Raw genomic sequence first — 24,011 nt, forward strand, 5'->3', positions numbered from 1 at the left:
AAAGGGGAGAGAGAAAATAAAATAAAATAAAATAAGAAATAAAATTAGGTCTTAGAGATCCATTTTCTTCTCTTCCCGTAGGCAGAGCTGTGCCCTCCGAGCTGAGTTTTGCCCTCTATGTGTCGACAGCAATCCCTGTAGGCAGCTCCTGGGAGTCTCTCAATCCTGTTGGTCCAGAGCCATTTCACTTCTCCGGCCCCTCCTCCCCTTCCTCCTGCCAGCCAGCCAGGTCCTGCTCACCGGAGGCGGTTCCCCAAGGATCTGGTTACACTTTCAGCCCCACCGCGTGCCCTATTTCCCGAATGACTGAGCACTCTCTCTATCATTCATCTAAGCCCCAGTGCTGTGGAGCTGTGGTCTGGGAGTCAATAGTTTAATTTTTCTGGACCCCTTTGGTGGGCACGCCCTCGGAAGCTGGCGGCTAAGACCTTGGGTGTCGCCACTGGTGGTAATGGGAGTAGGGGGTCGAGGATCCCCTCTGCTTCCCTCAGCCCCTACAATCATGACCACTCCGCTGGCGGTAGGAGGAGTTGGGGGTCAGGACTATATCCTCTGTTTCCCTCGGCCCCTACCGTCATGCCCTCTCAGTTGGCAGTTGGGGGAGTTGGGGGTGGGGAGTCTTCTCTGCTTCCCTCCGCCCCTACAGTCACGCCCACGTCACTGGCGGTTGGGGGAGTTGGGGGTCGGGAGTCCCTTGGCCCTTACGGTCACGCCCATGGAGAGATTTTTGAAGTTTCCCGGTTGTTTGTATCTGATGTGGGTGGGAGTCACACACCTGCTAAAGTAGATTCCGATGGGAAGGAATCTCGTTGGCCGAACTCTGGTGACTTCCCCTCTCTGCTATGGCGGGCCCCTGGCTCCTTGCTGGAGTGTCCGAAGGGAGGGGTGGGACTGGCTTGTCTCTGGTCTGACTCAATCTCTGATTTTAGTTCCCAGTTCGCTATTTCATAAAGGCTTGGTTAGAGTCCCTTCATGTCGCCTCCTGAGCTGAGCTGGGCGGGTGGGGCCGTTTGCAGAGCCGGGCAGGTGGTGGCTGTTCGGCGGCGGCCGGCGGGACTGGACCTCTGCGCTGCATGGCCAAGATTCACTCGTCTGGGACAAACTGTCACCTCTAATAAACTTACTAATTCCCGGCAGGTCTCCTTTCAGCAGAATTTTGCTAGAAGTTCCTCAGCAGGTAGAATCTAGGCATATTAATGGGTCTCTCTGATCCCGTAAATGTGGAGATACTGAAAGTGCTGCCTCCTCGCTGGCTGCCATGTTGGGTCTCCGACTCTCTCCTAATTTTCTTTCATCATTCAGCAAGGTCAATTTTTATAATACACTGGACAAATGAGGTTTTTTTTAACCCATAAAATAGTATTTCTTGGCTCAAAACTTAATTTTGAAGGGGTTATCTTTTAGTTTTAAGGATTTTTTACTCTACATTTCAAAGTTAAGTATCCAAAAAGTAATGAATAATCCAAGATACATCAGTCACACTGCTCCAGCAAAGAATCCACATACAGAGAAATACAAAAATGTTCTGGGCAGCCAGGAGAGATCTCATCCACACTTGTGGAACAAAACCATGGATTTTAAAGAGACCTGGCTGGGGCCACAGTCGCTGAGTAAAACAAAAGTGGGGAACATGGACAATTCAACTAATTTGAGCTAAGTCATTTATTATAATCAGAAGTATATGCATATGGTGGGCAGCTGAGGTTTGTAGACATGTTGCCCGGTTTCTTTCTCTTCCTGGATCCCACTTTGTACATGAGCTCAGGGCCTATGATGAAGGACCAACTCTTGGGCCTATGGATGTAAATGGCTTCATTGGTCACTCTGTTTGGAAACAGTCCTGATCCCATGTCAGGGACAGCTTTTGGCCATAGTACACAGCACAGCTCTGCCTCATCATACAGCAACCCTGAGGGACCTGTGCAAGCCTCCTCCTTCCCCTCCAATTCTGCTGATAGAACAGAGCATCATGAGGCTCATGCCATATGCACTAACTCCACAGCTTTGGTGGTGAGTGTCCAAGGGACTTACACTGAGGCTTGTCATCAGACTCTTCATCAGACTAATGGGATAAATTTTCCAAGTAACACATAAACTTCTGTCCATCATACTCCCTGCCACCTCCCAAATAGTGCTGCTGGAACTGAGAAATAATCAGTTAAGCAAATGCTCAAGATGCCTACGTTGGCCATCACATACTCACAGCTTGTCCCCTTCAGCACCTGTATGTATGGGTGATCCCAGGACAGCTCAGGTCTTATGAAGCTGTGAGGGAGCCTAGTCAGGCTGCTGAGAAAGTGCTGAGAATCCTAATGTGTGTTTTCCATAAAGACATCAGAAAGAATCATTACTGCCAATCTCCTTTCTTTAAATACAAGGAAAACACATTTTAATGTTTTATTATTCTTGAGACTCCAGGGAGCAGTCCACCCCTCTAAAACCCTCTCTTTATGTTGGAACTGAGATTCTGGAGCTATTTTCATTGCTGGGGTGAACAGTTCACCCTAAACACTTTAGAACCACCAATAGGGTTATGATTATGGGCCTTGTGTACTGCTCTCTGGCCCTGTTAACTGACTCTTATCCCTGAATCATCCTCCTCCTCCTTCCTACCCAGTGGATATTGTGCTTAGGGTATGACTGTTTATAAGTAAGTGCAAATCATAGTCAGAGCTATGATCAAAGCTTAGTTCTTTTTCCTTTTTGCAAAGATCTTATTTCCAAACAAGGTCACATTCATAGGTACCATGGGTTAGATAGAACTTAAACATGTCTTTTGGGGATATAAACTGAAGCACAACATAGTGGTCACAAATTAGTTCTTAACTTCTTATCTTCTCCACATCTCATCCTGTCCCTCCCTCCCAGACACCACAGATTCCTATACCCTCAACCTACATTTGAAAACAACTGTAAAACATAAAATATGAGTTCACTGTGTTGGTAATCATTCATATTTAAATCCCATAGAATTGATAGTCTAGAGATGTTTGACATCACTAATCATTAGGGAAATACAAATTTAAAAAACAGAGAAATACTATCTCACATCCATTAAGAAGTCTTTTTCATAATGTTTTTCATTTTTAGGAAAAAAAATGAGTGTTGGTGAAGAGGTAGATAAATCGGCATCTTATGCACTACTGTTGAGAGTATGAAACAGTACAGCCACTGTAAGAACAGTACGGCAAGACTCAAAAAAATTAAACATACAATTAACACATGATTCAGTGATTACATTTCTGGGAATAAATCCAAATGAATTCAAAACAGAGACTCAAACAGATATTAACACACCCATGTTCGTAACATTATTATTCATATTATCCAAAAGAGTGGAAGGAATCCAAGGGTCCATCAATGATGAATGAATGCATAAAGTATGGTATGTACATATGATAGGGTGCAGAAATTAGTACTCCAAAATATATCACTTTAGCATAATAACTACTTTGAACCAAAGAAGATTGGAAGACTTTAGAAACAACCTTAGAAGCAAAGTTACTCTCTGATCTCTTCCTACCCTCCCCTTATCCCTCTTCCTCCCTGTAGACTAATTATAGAGAACAGAATTCTTCTTCCCCAGTGCAGACATAGAAGTTAGAAGCCCTCCCCCATCAAAGCCATCCATAACACCTAGAAAGAGCACTCTCTCCTTTCTCCTTGAAGATCCTCACCCCAGAGAGGACCTGCTCCATACCCAGGGTGAGGGAATGCTGCATAGAGAGGCCAAGGAGAATCTGAACAGATATGACTTGTTGGCTTTCCTCCTTAGGTCTAGTACCTATTAAAGCATATCCTTGTGTCCAGTCACAATTCTACACAGCTGTCTACACAATTCTGCATCAGACCTAAGTTTAAAAATACTTTTACCTAGGTCTTTGGGTTTTCATTTCTGAAGGTTCCTAAATTATGTAAAACTCTGAATGAATATGTTTGTTATACTTTTCTCTTATGAATCTGTCTTTCGTTAATGAGTTCAGCCCTGCCCCTTATGGTGGTAAGGAAAGGTACCAGACCTTTCCACCTCCACACTGACAATGGAATATTATTCAGCCTTTAAAAGAAAGGAGATTCTGACACAAGCTACAACATAGATGAAACTAGAAGACATTATGCTGAGTGAAACAAGTCTGTCACGAAAGGACACCTACCATAAGATTTCACTTGCATGAGGTTCTCAGAGTAAGTAAATTCATAGAAACAGAAACCAGAATACTGGTTGCCAGGGGCTGGGAAGGGGCAGTGTGGAGTTCTTATCTGAGTACATAATTTCATTTTGGTTTCAAGAAAATGTTCTGAAGATGGATAGTGGTTATAGCTGTATAATAATGTGAGTGTACTTCATACCACTGAGTTTACACTCAAAAATGGTTAAGATGGCAAATGCGCTGTGCATTTCACTACAACAATTGTTTTATAATTTAAAAAAAAAGCAAGAGCTCCAGGGAGAATACTATTTTATATTAAAATATTCACAAGGTACAAGATTCTGAGACAGAGCCTACCGGGGCCTCCGCTCTCCAACTTGTCGTGGCTGGATGCACTCACACCACGCTTCGTTTTCAGAGGATATGAAAGTTTATCTCCTTATAAAATAAACATGACAGCAAATGTGTCTGCTCTGACTCAGAAGCTCTAAATAACTTGTTGGAACTCAGGTAGCCATAAATCTCTGTCCTGAGTTATGGCTTATAGGAGTGGGAAACACACCAGACACAGAGTTCTTAGAGGAAAATCAGTCTGCTATTTTTAGCTTTCACTTCTCTCAGAGAAAAGAAGAAGCTGCTAGCTTGCTGGCTGTGAGGAAAACTGATCTGGGTAGGTAATCTTCTCAGGGTGGCTGCTGTGGGGTACCCAGCCTCCCCAGAAATGCACTCCCAAGAGGTCTTCCACAACCCCAAAACAGACACTTGTACCAGGCACACACTATTTTCTTTGTAGCCATTAACACATCATGACATCATCTCATTCATTTTTCACCAGCTTGTTTGTTTTCCTCTCATTTCCCCTTCCCATAAAAGGAGGTAATATCCTTCTCAATAATCTCATTAAAAAAAAAAGAAACAGACTATCTGATGAATGAGATTGTGTTTTAATGTTTAATTGAAGACAGTTTGCATAATTGAAAAATATTGTTTTGGTCTTTGATATAAAATATAAGAACCATCTCACAGCAGAGAGCACAGATACATTCCTCAGGATTTACCTTAAAAAATATATAAATAAGGGCACAAATTCTGTCACCCTTTATCATAACAAAAGCCCTAGTTTTTCCAAACACTGCAATCTGATTGAGCATTTATAACCAGATCAGATAAAAGAAGTTTCCATATATTGTATACCTAAAAATTTGAATTTTTAAAAGATTAGCCATGACCTTCTCTTTGGGGGTCTCTTCTTATTGAATCATGACTTGGGAGCAAACCAGGCAATTTTATAGCTAATATAGTACACATTTTTTTAAAGGAAGTGCAGTATTACATTTCACTACGTGAATAAAGGAAGTAGATTCTTGAAGCTGTAAATATGTAGCTGCATAGTTATCCCTTAAAAGGGAGAAAAACTGGGGCATGTTCTGGGGCTTGGAGGAGTGGTCCCCAGTCTCAAGCCCCTCCCTTTGGAAATGTCCCCACAGATGGCCTGGCATTGTACATGTGCACATTCTAGATTGCATCAGAAGGCAGTAGAGTTAAAGGAACACCCAAACATTTGGTTTTCCAGTGCACAGATTAAAATAAACCAAAGCCTCCAATGTACTGCAGTTTCTTCGGTGCTGTGCTCAGAGCCCTCCTAACACCACTCTGAATGCTGGATGAAAAATCGTGCCTCTCCCAGCGGTGGAGTGTGAGGCTGTGAGCTATTTTAGGCTTAGATTTCTCTCGCGGGCTGGCCACGTGGGTCTGCAGCTGCCTGCAGCCTCCTGGCTGGTGATCCTACAAAGGCAATCAGGAGCACAGTTCCTTTCTGTTTCATCCCTCAGCTCTGACAGGGATTCCCAAATCTGGCAGAAATCAAACAGGGAGACCCCAACCCCGGGCTCCAGAGAGATCTCTTTAAATAGGAATGTCATCTCTGGAAAGAATTGTCCCTTATTTTCCTGAATATATACACAGCAGCATCATAAATTAGAATCACATTTAAAAGAACTATTTTCATATACTCTTATTAAGCATAACAAAGTGTTAAACACATGCTAGGAAAGTGTTGGGGAAGGGAGAGGGTGCATAGCAAGGAGAAGATGCATGTAAGTAACCTCTGGGTTACACACACATGCACACACACATACTGCACTCATACATGGCATATGCATACATACATGGCAACAGTGCTCTGTATGTGCCTTTGACTAAATTGTTTAAAATGGAGACGATATTAACTTGGTCCTCTAGAAGCAGAGTCACGGGTTTGTCTATGAGACAATCTGGTTCTTTAGTTAGATGTGAGGAGCAACATAATGTGTTCATAGATCTAAATGTGTTTTACATACACTTTTCATCTCTACCTACATCTTCATGCTTTGCAGTTGGGGAGGGAGATAGGAATCCAGGTTCATCCACTGGGGCCACTAGGTCAGTTACTTAATGTGATGTGATACCCCCACACTTCAAGACCAAGTGAGGCAACATCCACAACTGCTTTATGAAGCTGATATCCATCTATGTGATTACACAGATGGATCCTTTGTCCCTCACAAAAGCCTGTGGAAAATATTCAAGTTTTACTTATTTTGCAGATGGGAAATACTGAGGTCCAGCAAGGGTCATGAAATGTGCTCAGGTCACACAGTGGTAAGTGGTAGAACTGGGACTTGAGCTCAAGCAGGCTGGCAAATGAGTCCTCATTACCACACTTTTTCTCAGTGGAGGAAAGTCTCAATAAACATGAATTTCCATGTCAGTTAAAATGTTAATTTTATTTGTATATAGACATACCCAATTGCCATTCTCAAATATGGAAAGTGATTTAAAATAAGTAATTCTAGTGGGACACACTTTATTTCTAAATCAAGTTTCTTGCAGTGCCTACTATTTGGTTCAGAACATTCATTCAGCAAACATTCATTGCCCAGGTCTGGCAGGGTGCTCATTCCACTCATGGCTTCATATGTGGGCTCAGTCCCAGAAAAGTTTAGCTTGTTACTGGAGACACAGTCCCCAACTCAGGCTTAGTGTCAGATGTCATCCCATGTCACACAAGCCTCAAAGGGGCCACACTAGTAGGTGCTTAATGACATACTAGGAAAAGGCTACATGGGCCTTAGAGGGAGAAGGGGGGAGGGGAGAGAATTCAACCAGAGTGGATATACATGTGAACCTGGCATTAGGAGGAGGTTCTTCATTTTGATCCAAAACATAGGTATAGGAGGGGGTGTGGCACATTGGAGTTGGACCAGGAGGGAGTAGAGAGACAGATTTGCAGATTCCAGACACATGTGCACAGATGTACATGCAGCTATATGCCTCCCAAATGCAAATAGGTGCAGAAAATGTAGCTGATTTTCTCTAAAATAATTATAATCTGGTTTTTCTTTCTACCTACTGTCCTATTAGCTGGGCAACTGGAACAGATCAGCTTTTTACCAGTCCCATCAAAACATCCCTTAGGGGATCCTCATTCTGTACAGATGATTTCTCCTGTTCTCATCCCTATGCTGCTGCATTCTCAAAGATGGCCACTGGCTCTGAATGGTGAGAGGTTTCTCAGAGCCACCTGAAGTGTCCTGCGACTGTCTTCTGTTTAACCAGTCTTCCAAGTATCTGCTTCCTTCACTGCTGAAGTCAGGGCTATCAAACTTGGGACCAGTGTTCTCTGGGCTGAGTCTGTGCACTGCACAGCAGTCTTGGCCTCAGGAGCACATGGGGGTGGCAGTCAAGCAGTACTCAAGGGGAGTGAGAAATGGAATGCTGTAGTTTATTTGTTTATTTATTTGGTATAGGAGATTGAACCCAGGGGTGATTATCCTCTGAACCACATCCACCATCCTTTTTTATTTTGAGACAGGGTCTCTCACTAAGTTGCTCAGGGCCTCATTAAGTTGCTGAGGATGGCTTTGAACTTGTGATTCTCCTGCCTCAGCCTCCCAAGCCACTGGGATTACAGGTGTGCGCCACCACACTCAGAGGGACTTAACCCTTCTTACGGCAAGGATCCTTACCCATCTGACAAAGACCACAGACTCCTCAGACTCTGTTTCTGAGGGTTAAAAATGAAATATATTGGAATGCATTAGAAATCAACTATATTGAAGAGCAAAATGATTTAAAAGACAAACAAATTTGCCAATATATATTTGACAAATTTGACAATATATAAAATATAAATATATAAAATTTGCCAATATATATTTGACAAATTTGACAATATATATGCCTTATTTGAGTGTTAAGTGAGCCAGTACTTGGTTTAATAACTGCTACATTTGGGGGTTGCTGGTGATAATACCCAATATGTCATGATACCTGCAACAACCGCAATGGGAATGGAAAGAGCTGATGGCTGATGGTGACAGAGTTTTGGACTTAGGGTTGCCAGATAAAATATGGGAAGCCCACTTACATTTAAATGTCAAGAAAACAATGAATAATTTTGGGACATGCTAATACTAAAACATCATTTATTGTTCTGAAGTTCAAATTTATTTGCTAAATCTGGCAACCCTACCGGTACCATTAATACTATAGTAGTTTATTGTCCATGTCCAGAACTGAAAGAAAATTTACATATTAGTGATTAGTGAAAATATGTTTTTCCCATTGCAGTTCATGTCCCCACCGCTTTGGCCAAGAAGTCCTGGCCTAGCATCATCACTCACTAAGATTTTGGGCACAGGACATTCACATGCAGCAGTGCCTGTTTTCCATTCTCGAAGACACTATGGGTTCTACACCTTGTTCACCGCTGGCTTGCCTTCACCTGGAGTCTTGCTAGTGTCTGCCGGTCCTCTGACCAATATGATCAATCTAGAGACTTGCTGGGTATGACTCACTGAAACCTCAGCTTGATTGTGAGTTTCCCGAAGAAGCAAACTCACCATCTCTGGGTCTGTCTCACTCATGCCACCAAACACTCTTACACACTAAAATTCTTCTCCTGTCAGCCTCCCTTGCTGGATTATAAATTCCATGAAGGAAGGCTGGGGTTAGTTCCATCTTGCTCACCAATGAATTCTTAACTCCTAAGATAATATCTTGTGTATAGTCGATACTCAATGATTGGGGAATGAATGACTAAGTTAAATAACAAAGAACCTCATTCTATTTATTATGTTATTAATAATAATTATTTTTTGTCATCTCTGTGTAAAATGTGCCCAGAGTAGTAAAATGGAGCCATTTGATAAATCTTTGAAAATCATAATTAGAAATTTTATTCACGAATTGGGAACCTCAGAGCCAGGGTTAGCTTCTTGGGAAGGAGAGAGATACTCATAGTGCCAATAGAGAAGGCATATTTTGGGTATCATTTTAGCAGAGCAAGTGGGAACGAGAAAGACAGCATGATGACTTCTCTCTAGACTATTGTGCACAGTCTATCGAAATCTGTTCCAAGCTCCCTTCCATATGGAAATGATGTCTTAGAGATTTATTTTCTTCTCTTGGGTCTTCCTAAAATCTGCATCTGAAGTAACTTCCATAATGCTCAATATAGCCTTCCTCCCAAATCTGGAAAATGAAAAGTCCACCCCCTCCAAGACAGTAACTGAAATTTCACATTAAAATAAAGAGTTGCCTCTGGGATGGAGAAGGCTGAGGTTGGAAAGGTCATAATTTTCCAGCAGTAATTGCCTTTCTTAGCCTGGCTTACTTTTCATTTTTTTCGAGCTCTCACTTAATTGAATACATTTTACACATCTTAGAATAATGCAAAAAGGGAATTTTAAAGACTAGTCATGGCAGGAAATAAGCTCTCGGTAAACATCAGAAGGCCCACACTCAAGTAGGAAGGAAACTTGGATGCGGTAACACACATCACCTGGAACAAGTAAGAAATCACCTTCCTATCACACTCAGACACTGCTGAGCTCACAAGCCCCACACCTGAGTCAACCTTCATCCTTTCTGTCCTCTAATGCCTCTGGCTCTGACTCTATCCAATCCTCCCTGTAGTTCTGTTCAATTTCAAAATGTGTCCAAGAGGTTACTGCCTGTCCTCACTCCCAGCCCCTACCTTTACATCTTCTCACTTGAAACTGCACCCATAATTCAACATCCACTCTCCATGGAGAGGTCTGGGTCTCCTTAACCTTCCCCCAATAATGAACAGGAAGCAGGGGACTTCTCCTGAATTAGAGAGCTGCTCCCCTGTGTAAATGCTAGGTTCTAATGTCACTGTGACTGTTCCCTCTGTGCCTCAGGAGGCCAGGCCCCTGCATACTCATCTGTCACTCAACCTGCTCTACTCTGCTCAATCTTGTCTCTTTCCCCAGAGCTGCCATCACCTGATAAACTTTATAATACATTTTATAAAGAGGCTCATTTGTTAGGAATCTTTGTCTATTTTTTTAGCATCAGCATCCATTCACTCATTCACTTATTCACCGCAAACATAGTCATTGTTAACATCAGCACTGCCTGGCTTACCCAGGAGACCCAATGACTATTTTTGCAGTGAATGTGTGAATAAATGAATGTATGGATTCAAAGATTGGCAGGACAGATCAGTCAGACTTCATTTCAAGATATTCCACACTACTTAACTACCAAACCATTCAGGAGCCCCACAAGAATGAACTCAAGATCAGGGCATTACATTCTGCTATTTGATGGGACGTGTTTATCCTGTCCCTGAGTTTCACACCACTCTTAGCTTCGTTCCTCAGCTAATGATGTCTTGGCAGGAAAAGTGACCACTTCACTGCATGCGAGGATGTCTCCCACCCTCCAGCACTGCTTCCAGTGCTGTTCTCTGCAGTTTTGCCAATGCAGGACACATTCTGTTACAGCACAACAGAATTCCTATGTCATGTGCAACCACTAAAGCAGCACAGTGCCCAGTGAGTATATTTCCTCTGCTTCCCAATACACCTGCTCTGTTAGCCTTTGCAGAGCCATGCACTCTGCTCACTGATAGCTGGACCACTGCTTACCTTCAGTCACCTGTGTTAGGTCAGTAGAATGGTCATTATTGTCTTTGGTCTATTTTAAGAAAAAAAAAGGAAGTTTGCTGTGTGGACAGAGATGGGGGCAGTTTCAAGGATTGGATGGAGCCATAGGAGGAAGTTAAGCTTTGATGTCTCCTTAAAAGTGTTAAATTGGTTTTTAGAGTAGATCAAAACAGCTATGTCAAAATGTCTTGCACTGAAGGAAAGTAAAATGTTCTTCCCTTTACTCACCATCACCTGGGTGCTGGGAGGTATTCAGTGCACAGAAGAGTGTCCACTCAAGGAGGCTGTCAGATGATGTGTTTGGGGGTAAAAGAGCAGTAAGGAATTGGGTGGAAGGTTGTTAAACATGGGTTATGAATAGCGTGCTCTGCTCTCTGGGCCCATGGAGAGCACATTTTTTTTTCTATAGACAGGAAATACACATCATCTTGCCAAATCAGTTTTTTTTTTTTTAATTTTGTTTTGTATTTTACAGTTCAGAGTTAATTTATTTAGGATGCCTGCCACTCAGCAGGTGCTTCCTAGGTAACAGTTGTTATTAGGACCTCTTCCAAGACAAAGTGAGAGACAGTTAAGAAGTAACTTCAGCTGGATGTGGTGGTTCACACCTGTAATACCAGTGATTTGGGGGGCTGAGGCAGGAGGAACCAAAGCACATAAACCAGCCTCAGCAACTAGCAAGGTGCTAAAGAACATAGTGCGACTCTGTCTCAAAAATTTAAAAAATCAAATAGGACTAGGGATGTGGCTATGTGGTTAAGCACCCCTGGGTTTAATCTCTAGTACGAAAAGAAAAAAAGAAAAAGAAAGAAAGGAAGGAAGGAAGGAAGGAAGGGAGGGAGGGAGGGAGGGAGGGAGAAAAAACTTGAGCACAGGATTAAGAATCTGTAAGTAACAATCAAACCTATTAGGAAGATTATTATTGAAATTACTATTATTATTATTGGTGGAGATGTAAAGAAATTTAAACCCTCAAGCATTGCTGGTGGGAATGTAAAATGGGGGGTTCTTCACTATGGCAAGTAGTATGGCAGGTCCTCAGAGTAATTAAATATAGACTTATTAAAGCAATTCCACTATTGGGTATATAATCAAAAGAATTGAAAATAATAGTCTGGGGTTGTGGCGTAGTGGTAGAGCACTTGCCTAGTACGTGCAAGGCCCTGGGTTTGATCCTCAGCACCACATAAAAATAAATAAATAAAATAAAGGTATTGTGTCCAACTACATCTAAGAAAAATAAATAAATATTTTTTAAAAAAGAATTGAAAATAAGGACTTAGGTTTCACATACCCATTTCATAGAACTAATATTTGCAATAACTAGAAAGTGTAAGCACCAAACTGTCTATCAAAGGATGAGTGGTTAAACAAAATGTGGACGACTCTTGTGTCCACACAAGAGACTATTATTCAGCCTTAAAAAAGGAAGAAAAATTTGGCACCATGGTTGAACCTGGAGGACATTATACTGAGTAAAATAAACCAGACATAAAAGGATAAATACTGTATGATTTCACTTATATAAGGTACTTAGCATAGTCAAATTCATAGAGATAGAAAATAGAATGGTGATTCTCAAGGACTGGGGGAATGGAGAATTGGGAGTTAGTATTCAGTGAGTACAGAGTTTCAGTTTTGCAAGATGAAAGGGTTCTGAAGATAGATGGTGGTAATAGTGGCACAATATCATGAATGTATTTAATACTATTGAACCATACATTTAAATGGTTTAAATGATAAAGTTTATGATATATGGTATGTTTACATACATACATATACACATACACATACATAAACACACACACACACACACACATCACATCACAATAAAAAAGTGATTTACAAACCTAGAGGAGCTACCAAGAAAGCATGCAGAAACTTGCTCTAAGCCCTCTCATGTTTCACACTCCACCAGACTGTCTCTACTTCTGCCCACTCTTGGAGTATGCATCACCTTAAAAAGTCAATCTTCATGTCTACCCAAGGACTACAAGCAGGAGTCCACAGGATTCTTGCTGGAATGGTCCTTATTTCACTGTTCAAACTGGAGTAATTGGGCAAAGAATAGGACCAAAGGTCTGAGCCTAGACATAAGGAAGACTCAGAGAAACCTGGGTAGAGTTAGGTCATGGTGAGAGTGTTCGTCAGATCCTTTGAATGCTTTTATTCTTTGTCATAATTGATGGATAGCATGGGATGAAATCCCAGGTTGAAAATAGCTTTCCCTCAGCATCTTGAAGGCATTGCTGCTTTGCCTAGCAGCTTGCAATGGTGTTTAGAAGTTGGTAGGAAGCCATCCTTGTTCCCTATCCTTTGCATGTGACTCATTTTTTTTTTCTTTTCTGGAAACATTTAGGATCATTCTTTTATAGCTGGTGTTGTAAAATCTCATCTTGACATGACTTGTGCTGGTAGTTTTTCCATTATTTTTTTCTGAGAAATATATTTGACACTTTTAGTCTGAAATTTCATGCTCCTTCCTTTTGACAATTTCCTCTCCTCCATTTTCTGAATTACTTCTTTATGAAATATATGCTTCTTTATGCATTCATATTCTACTTTCCCTTCTTTTCTCTCTTATTTTCACCTTTGTCTTTTTAAATCCATCAATGCTTTCTCGGATATTTCATTTACTTTTACTCTCTGAATTTTTTACACTTTTTTTTAATTTCTAAAAGCACTTTCTTGTTCTTTATTACTTGTTGTGGTGTCTTGTTTTTTCACAGATGTACTATCTCTGAGAATATTGGCTTTGCCTTGTTTCTTTTGAGCTCCGAATTCCATATTGGAGTCTGTCTCAAATGTCTGATGACTCTTTGTACTTCTTTAAAGATAAAGCCCTGAAAATCTAGTTGGAGATAACAGGAAGCTCCTTAGGGTGATTGAGCAGGAACTCCACTGGTTGAGTAGGGGTCTGCAGATTAGAGAAGCTGCTAGGCTTTACTTTGGGGCTATTTGGTTTTTACAGTAAGGAAGTATCCAGGCTACTGTCTGAAGGTGGTATCTCAACCTCATACCTGTGTTGGGCCATGCGGGACAAGGTGGAGAGAGCCTCTACCCATGACGGGCATGTGCCTTGTTTTCCCACCAGTACCTTGCCTTCCCTTCTTGTTGCCAGAGTTCAAGCCTCCGAGTCCATTTATCCTGTTGGAGAGACTGAATTGTGCCTTCTGCACCCCTCATGTAGCATTCTGGGGCCCAGACACCCCAGCCCTCCAGGGTTCTGCAGGGAATCTTCAGGCCCCTATGTCTCAGTGGCAGCTCCATCTGTGCCCTTAGCCTGGCTGCCCTCCTTTCTGAACCTTGGATATTCTTGTCCACTAGATGTATTTGCTGTTTTAAAAGTTAAGTTTTCTGGAGTTCAGAATGGAGTAGAGAGAAACACAGGTGTTTAACCTGTCATCTTTAACTGGAAGTGGATTTATCTGCTGCTTTTCCTATCCTATTTGTCTTCCATTTTGTTTCTTTGCAGAGAAATCCCTAGACTTTCTCCATCTACTCTCTAGTACCTTAATATTTTTTTCTTTTTAAAACTGTTCCAATCTGTTTATTCCTTCCTCATGGCCTATGAACATGCTTATCCACCACCCACTTTCCCCTCTTAAAATTTATCAATTCCCCTCATGTTCTTCTTTCCTCTTTATCTTCATTAAATTCAATTTCTATGATTTCCCTTATGAGACAGGAATTAAGTTGCAAAAATGACTACAACATATTCTGGATTCACAGCCCAGCACAAAGCCAGTCATACAAGGGGATGATCACGGAGCTGTGTGAAAAGGCGTGTTGCGGATGATATTCAGGGGACTTCAGAAGCTTTCTGTGGAAAGGGGTTGGGATGGTTTTGAGAGAAGGAGAAAACTGAGGAAGACGCTAGAGAAAAATGCTCTTTGAACCAATTTTAGATAGCAAGGACACAAAAGAATTTCTGAGCCAAGCAAAAATCTTGTGCAAAGTTCTTTTAGCTTCCCCTCCTCTGTGGTCAGGGAGACCTTCTCCACTTCCCCACTGGAGTAATCCTTTGAAGTACAACACGCCTCATGTTTTTTTTTTTTCTTTCCCCTAAGCTTTAAGGAGATATTTCATAACAGTGTCAGATGCCAATCATTCATGAGCCCCAGGTTGTTTTCCTTGTGCTTCTGACCAACTAGATATTAACAGGGATTCCCACAACCCTCTCTTCAGGTTTGATTAATTTGCTAAAGGAGGTCATGGAACTCAAAGAAACGATTTATTGGTACACTTGATTTATTTAAGGACACCAATGAACATCAGATGAAGAGATGCATAGGGCAAAGTGTGTAGGGAGAGATGCAGAACTTTGCCCTCTAGGGCATAATATCCTTTGAACCTCCACAAGTTCAGCTATTGGAAGATCTCCAAACCCTATCCTTTTGGGGTTTTATAGAGGCTTTCCTATATCATCATAGTTGATTAAATCACTGACCATCGGTGAGCAACTTAACCCTTACCCCCTCTCTCCTCCCTAGAGGTTAAGGGATAAGGCTGAAAGTACCAACTCCTCTAATTCTATCTTGGTCTTTTCTGTGACCAGGGCATGTCCTGAAGCCACCCAGGAGCTGACAGCCATTATTCAATTCATTAATGAAAAAGAAAAGCCACTTTAGAGTTGTATATCATGAAATGGGAAGAAGACCAAACACATATTCCACAATATTATGGTCCCATAACTCATTATACACATTTAATGAGGTACTTTTCATATTGCATTGCAATGAATCATTTTATTGACCCAGTCCTCTTTTCAGCTGTTGCTTATTCAAGTACCAGAGCAGTATCCTTTTCACCATCAGCCCACAAAGAAACTCCCCCTGCCCGCTGCAAGAAGACCCCCAGGGAGCACCATCCCTAGCCTCCTTTCAAACGTTCACTTTCTCTTCAATTTCAGTTACTAACTTCTCAAGCTTTCCTACATTATTTTTAGAAATAGTCTAAACTTGCCACCAAATGAGTTGCTTTTCATTTTAATACATTCAAAATCCAAAAAAAAAGAGTTTTATATAATGGGTCAATTATGTGAAGATTATGTGATAACACAAAACAATTGTTTTCTTCACCAAAAAGTTATTATCAAAGCTTTCAAGCTATTATAATATTATAACAGAGAATTATAAGCTGCTTTTGCTAAAAGCATTGACTTTTCATTTGGGCCTGCTGATGCCAGATGAGTAACTCAAATTAGAGTACAGCTTTGTACCTCTGCCTTTGATTACCCCTAGTCTTCTCTCTCCTTATCTTTATGTATCTGTCTCCTTTATTACCTTAAACCTGGGGTCAGAATTTTGCAAACTCTGCACATAGGCACGTTCATCATTTAAGGAAAATTCACCTAAAAACTTGCATTATAAGAATTATTAGTCCTAAATTGACTAAACCTATCCCATCCCCCTTCAAGCCTAAAGGCACCAAGATAAGAATAATTAAGCTATTTTCAAGATTTGAATGAACACTCAACCGCCAACTTTTATAAAAAGCTGTTCCAGACCCTTGGAGTAGCAACTCGACTTCTCTGGTCATTGCCCTACACCTTCCAGGAAAAGTGGGGACTTTCAAGCAGATGCCCCCATGATGAGAATGTCTTCCTAAGCAGGAGAAATCATCTCTTGGGAACTGAATTGCACCTTCCAGGATCACAGATCTGATAGATAAGCATCCAGTAAAGCAAATTGAGATTGTCTCTGCAAACAATAAGGACTTCTCCAGAGCCAACTTGCAGAACGTATACATCTGTCTCACCTTTGTCCTATGTCCTAATTCTTCCTCTATTTAAACCTAAATCTCATGTCAGTATACCAAAGACAGGGCTGAGACACTTGATCTCACTTTGCTTTCCCTACAAGGCCATATTGAAAGTTCCCTTCTTGCTTTACAGCAACACTTTTTCCATTTGTTGTTTAGGGAGAGTGACTGAACCTGATTTGTTGGGAACCCCACCCCACCCCGAGTGAAACCTCTGTCCTAGGATTCTGATAACATTATAAAAGCCCAAAAACTCTGAGAGGGGAATGGAATATGCTTTATTAGTGTTGTTTCCAAGCAACCCTGGTGCCCAAGGCACAGGAGATGCTCAGTTGTTATTTTCCAAATTGAATTTAATGAATAGAAAAAAAATAAGTCTTCTAAAAGCAAGGAAGTCCCTCTTCTTTTCCCTTCCAACCTGCATCCTCTGTTTTATTCAAAGTATTTTTTATTCTTTAATTTTTTTATGGTTTGGATATGAGGTGTCTCCCAAATGCTCCTATGTTAATGAAGGAATATTCCAGAGGTGAAAATCATTAGATTATAAGAGCTGTGATATAATTGGTTCTTCCTAGTTTGAGTGTACTTTCTGGGTGGTAACAGAAGGCAGGCGGGTGTGGCTGGAAGAGGTAGGAGGAGGGGACAGAGGGAAGATGCACCTTCTGGGTGCACACCTCACTTGCTCTCTCTTGGCTTCCCAGCTGCATGGAGCCAAGCATCTTTCCTCTGTCATGCCCTTGTGTGGTGATGTTCTGCCTTACCTCCATTGCCCAGAGCAATGAAGTTGGCCCACTATGGACTGAACCTCTGAAACTGTGAGCCAAGACAAAATTTCTCTTTTCTAAGTAATTCTTATCATGTATTTTGGTCACAGTGACAAGAAGCTGACTAACATAATTTCCAAAACCAAATCCAGGGAGGCTGGATCTATTATTTATTTGTTTTATATAAATGGTGCACGGAATGTATCTGGGAGCTGAAATTAAAGAAGGAAAAAAAGAAGGAATAAGAGGAGAATAAGAGGAGAAGAAGAAAGAGCACGAGAAAGATGAGACAGGGGAAGAATTAGAGGAGATGAAAGAAGAGACAAAGGAAGAAAGGAGATAGAGGAGAGGAAGAAAAGGAAAAATAAGAGGACATAGAAGAAGAAGAAATGATGGAAGGAGAAAGAAGAGGAGACACGAGAAAAGGAAGAGGAAGGAGAAAAGAAGACAGAGGAGGAGGAATAGGAAGGGGAGATGGTGAAGAGGAAAGGATGAGACTAACATGACACAGTAAGAAACTAGTAGGTGGAAGAAAGGTGTAGCAAGAAAGCTACAGCTTCCTGAGCTCTAAATCTGAGACACACTTCACATTATTATCTAGAATCTTTACACCAGCCCAGGGAGGTTAGTGTCCTGAAGGAGATGTCAGGACATAGTATCACCGCCCAACAGGAGCCTCTGCCCAAGTGCCCCCCAGCACGAGTGCTCTGTCCACTCCAGTGCTTCCTCTACTCTTAAGAGCCCAGTTGCCTGGTTCTGGCTCCTCGTTGGAGTTCTTGTGCTCCAATGAAGAAGCCACTCTAAAGCCTCACTCAGCTTGGCTCTGATGGTAGAAGAAAAGGCTGGTGGAACAGTCTTAGTCTCTGTGCCTGTGGCCCCTTGGGTGTGGATCTGCCCTGTCTGGCCTGAAGCCCCTTCTGCCCTCCATAGCCAAATGGTCAATGGTCCTTCTTCTGCTCCTGGGTTCCAGGAACTAAACTGTCACTTCCAACTTTCACTTTTATGAAGGTCTAATTTTCATACAGCAAAATGCATAGATGTTAAATGTACAATTGAGTTCATTAGATTTTTTAAAAATATATAAACATTTACTCACATAACCACTACCCTAATCAACACACAGAATACTTCCATCAGCCCAGAAGGTTCTCTCTTGCCCATTTCATCCATCCTCACCCTACGGCTGATCTGATTTCTATTGCTATAGCTGAGTTTAATCTGTTCCTGAACTTCCTGGAAATAGAACAGCACAGTGTGAATTATGTCTGCTTTCTCTTCAACATGATTATTTTGAGATTCACTCAGTTCAAGAATTAGATACTTACTTACACTGTGCAATGATTGAATCAGGGTAATTGGCATTTCCTCCCCCTTAAACATTTTTATTTTCTTCATGTTGAGAAGCTTTGAAAAGTTAGCAGTCTTCTTAATTTTAGCCATTCTAATGTGGGCAAAAAGTGGTATCTTACTGTGGTTTTCATTGACATTTTACTGAAAAGTATGACATTAAATACCTATTTTTATGTTTATTTTTTATTTGTCTACTCAATTTCATAAAGTATTTATTCAAGTCTTTTGCTTTATTTTAAAAAAAGAAATTTGATGTTTTGTCTATTACTGAGTTGTAGGAGTTTTTTTAATATATTCTGGATATAATTTCTTTGTCAAATGTATGTATTATAAATATTTTATCTCAGCTTGTGTCTTTTCATTTTCTCAAAAACTTCACACTCTTGGTTTAGTTTCAGTTTTTTGTTTGTTTGTTTTGAGGGGGAGGAAAAAGAAAACAGAGAAAGAGAGACAAACATTCATAAATTTACACAGTATATTATAAATGGTTGAAAAACTGGTGACTCGAACATTCTGGGACAAGATGGGTACAAGGAAGTTACCTGAAAGACTCCCTTAAGAGATTCGCCCTCCCAAATCCACTGGCAATGTCTGATCAGTCCTGTTTCTGAGAAACATTTACATTCTGAGGTCTTGTAACATTTGTCCCCTGTGAAGTTTCTCTCCATGCATTCCATAAAGTCCAACACAAAAGCAATTCTCTTAGACATTTAAGAGACTCATTAGGAGAGGGCCTCTCCACCCTTTGTAAGGTTAAATCACACTCAAGCAGGAACATCAGCCACTCATCAAGAACTGGATTTACTTTGGAGCTCACCTGTGCCTGGATCAACTTCCTGAGAGGCTAGTAATGGGCTGGAAGGTCTATCAGTGCGACTGCCTTGCCAGCACTGGGAATTGAATTCAGGGCATTGCCAGGCAAGGGTTCTATCACTGAGCTAAAACCCCAGCTCCAGTTCTGCTCATTTCTTAAAGCAAGCAACTTTCAGATGGCCTGAAGCAGCTACTCACTTGGGAACAGTCAATAGCATGCACAGTGCAAAGTGTCCTAGCAGGCTGGAGCCTGGAGCATGGCTCCATTCTGTCCACACCCCATGCAGCTAAGACTGGACAGCAGGCTCATGTCAGCTCTCAGGGGTGTCTACCTGGAGAGGTATGATGCCTTTCAGGCTTTTCAGGACATCACCCAGGCCAAAGGCTAGGGTATGTGAGATAAGAATCCTTCTGCACCAGGTATGGCTGCAAGGTAGCAGACAAGAAGAAACAGATTTTTCTCTTTCTGTCTCTGACTCTGTCACTGTCTCTATCTCTCTGTCATTGTCCAACATGTGAGGATACAGTGAGGAGGTGCCCATCTGCAATCTGGGAGGACAGCCCTCACCAGGAACTGGCAATGCTGGTCCCTTGATTTTACACTTTTAGCTTCCAGAATTATGAGAAATAAATGTGTGTTGTATAAACCACTGAGTCCGTGGTATTATGTTATGGTATCCCAAGCCGACTAGGACACTAGGTCGGGCCAAATTATCTTCCAATTTACATATCTTCCAGAAGAATTCTTACCTATTTTTTAAAAAAATATTTCTTCAAGAAAGAATGATCTTTTCAGCAGACTCTCTAGTCTCTCATGCTGACTGGTACTTGCTGTGGTCTAGGGTTCTTTCCTCTTTTACCCAATTTTCTTTCACTGGCTCTGCTCAATAGTCAGGCTTCTTCACTTGTGCTGCTTTCATTTTGTAGTTTCCCATGATGAGCCCCAGAAGATCCACTCTCATAGCTTATTCACTCTCATAGCTTATTCTCGGGGCAGCTTCTGGGGAAAGCTCAGCAAACCCCTGCTGGTTAAGACTAACAGACATGTTTTAGCTACCTCAGGGCCTCTAGCACAGGCACTTGTATGAATCCAATAAAAGTGATAAGCCTGGTTCCTAGGAAAATATACATATTCACACAGCTTTCATATAATTTCAGAGATTTCATAGCTTCCTATCCCCACTCTAGATGAATATGTTGTATTAAGCCTGGTGAAGAACCCTATGCTAGCATTTGGCTTTGGCTAAAACAGGGCTACATTTGAAAGCAAATGATGAATGCATAAGTGCTTATGTACTTCAAAACATATTTTTGAGAAAAGAAGAGATGGCAAAAAATACAGGGTAGTGGTAGATTTCAAAAGCAGAGCAGTCTTTGAGTCATGATAATTTATTCCCCCGAAAAAGCTACTTCACAGCTCCATGAGTCAGGCACTATGCTGTGATACAGAGCTGGCTGTGATCAATGCTATAACAGAATCATGTGTGTCTTTAAGTAGGAGGAAAACTAGGAAGATAGTGCTCTGAAATTTATTTCCCTTGTCTGGCAGGAAAAAAATTCTCCACAGAGATCATTGGGAAGGTATGGACTACAGGCTCTGAGGTGCCACTTCAGTTGTCTGATGGCATAAACCTGCCTCCATGGTCAGAGAGATTACTAAAAGTAGAAACAATATGACTAATAAATTGTTTCCAGTATCAAGGGTAAAAGTGCCTTAATTTTTTACAGAACTTAAGCAAGCTTAATTGCCCTGGGGTCTTGTCATGTTGCTGAATACCACTTTCCAGTTTTTCTGCCTGTCTACAAATTCAGCCTATTGTGCTTCCTCTAGGGGCATCTAGGAGGAAAATGGAGCTGCTGTTTGACTGTGTTCCTAGATTTCAAAGTTGGTTATGGAAAAGGATGTGTACCTAAGCTTCAGTAAATACTTTGTACCTTAATTTGTCAAAATTACTTATAATGAAGACTTTCTGACATTTTAAAATTTGAGATGGAATCTCACTGTGTTATTCAGATGACCTTGAACTCCTGGACTCAAGTAATCCTGCCTCAGCCTCTTTAGTAGTTGGATCTACAGGCAATGCCACCTCACCTGGCTTCTTACTAATATTGTTTAAAGGTGACAAATTTATGAGCATTTTAAAAATCAATAAATCTCACAACTTTTCTTTAGTAGTTCCAGAAGCTAAAAAACAAAACAAACTGTAAGGGTCCCACGAAATGGAGAAAGAGACCACCAAGTGACCACTCATGCAATTGGCAGAAGGGGATTTACTGAACCAGCATGCTGGGGCTCCGTGCCCACTCAAGAAGGGAAAGCAGCCCAGAGCCCCGAGCAGGGGCTGAGCACTGCTTAAGTACACTTTTTTTGGGAGGACGGGGATTTTACATACATCACAGTCTCCTTTAACAAATCATTATACACCGCGGGAAAATCAAACAACAACTCCTAAACATGATTAGTTCATTCATTGGGGGGAACAGGTCAGGCTGGAGTGATAGGTCATTTCTAAACGGGGTACACATTCAAACTGATTGGTTCAGGCCCTGCAAGGCCTACGTGCAACCACACAGACCCCTTCAGTTATTAAACAACCAGACAATCAGGGGAAATGTTTACTGGGCAATTCCAGTATTGTCCTAACAGCTACAGGGATTTCAGGTTTTGCAGGTAACATAGAAACCTAACAATACCTCCTTTACATTTTAACTCAGACCTTGCAGCTTAGAAACTTTTACAATACCCGGTCTTTTACCCTTTAACTTTTACGCTTTAACTTCAATTTCTTTTACCCTTACAAAACAAAACTCTAAAAGAGAGTGCTAATTACAAACAAAACTTGTTCACAGGTAAGGGTCCCCCCCCCACCACCACTGAAGGGGTAATATAGCTCTCTCCCATGTCCTGGGTGGTTTGAGTTTCTCTTCTGCCACTGGCAATTGTGTGTTGTTCCTATGGACACAGCTTTTTTTTTTTTTTTTTTTTTTTTTTGGCTCCTCTTCTCATGAGAAGGAAGCATATGTCCTGACTGTAACCCAAGTTTTCCCTTCCCCCAGCATCTGGTGAACTTCCTGGCAGGATTTCTGTATCCTGGGAGAGGCAGAGGGAATCCTGCTATGAGGAAGTTCTTAGAGGGACATAGTTGAAGTGAGCAGGAGAGGGGGAATACCATTGCTGGTATTCCATTGTTGATTTTGATGGCTTAAAAGGCAACATTGGTGGAAAAGAGAGCTCTGTAGCCCACAAATCTGGTTGCCAAGGCGGGTGAGAGATGAGGGGCCTTGTGGGGCAGGGCTGGGAGCCCCCTTGGGGTGGACTTCAGCAAGGTAGGCCTGCCCTAGGCTCCTTCCCAAAAGAGGGACTTGGTTTGACTTCCTGGAAATCATTAGAAAAAAGAACAGGGGTAACTTCCAAATACCTAGCATTGGGGTAGCACCAAGATCCACATAATCATCCCTATTTGCAAAATGGCCTTTCAATCTCAAAATTCCAATAGAATGACTCTTCCGTGGTTCTGATGAGAGATATGCCTGGGCTGATAAAAAGACTTGTAAGATGGTGAGTTCTCAATAAGAGGGTGGTTTGGACCCTGCAGGGCTCTTAGCCTCACATAGATGTCTCAGATACAATTCAGCTGTCTCAGTTGGCACCAAATGACAGCAAGAGAGAAAGAGTACAAAGAGTGAGAGGCCCTTCCCCTGGAACCTCTAGAAACTTTTGGGACAGAACTGGACTGGGAAGTGGAAGGTGGGGCTTCATGTGAAGTCCAAGCACTCAATTTCAAGGGATCCAGAAAGTGACTCTTAGGTCCTAAGACTTTTATGCAGTGGTGGACAAATTCTGGAAATAGCAGCTATTTGACTTTCCCAGCTTCTCAAGGGGTACCTGGCATACTCCAGAAATGTTAAAAATAAATATCTGTCAGATGCCTATGTCAAGGAAGAAAAAAAAAAGAAGCCCTACATAACTCTCTTCCCAGGATCAGTCCTCCTAGATGAGGTCCCCCTAGTGAGCAAAATAACCACAAAAAACAAGCTAAGGAGAAAATGTGGGAGCAGCCAAAGCTCTGAGCCATCAGATTCCTACACTTCAGGGTACAATGAGGTTGCCTTTGACAACCCTCATCCAGAGAGCCCTACCCCAAACAAGCACCTCACCAACCTCTCATCCTCCATTGGGCACCTAAAATGTAAATATAGGCAAAGTGAGGGTG

Source organism: Marmota monax, unplaced genomic scaffold, assembly GCF_021218885.2.
Source record: "Marmota monax isolate L192 unplaced genomic scaffold, Marmota_monax_Labrador192_F-V1.1 WCK01_AAM20220418_F8-fsc00179, whole genome shotgun sequence".
NCBI classification, from domain to species: Eukaryota; Metazoa; Chordata; class Mammalia; order Rodentia; family Sciuridae; genus Marmota; species Marmota monax.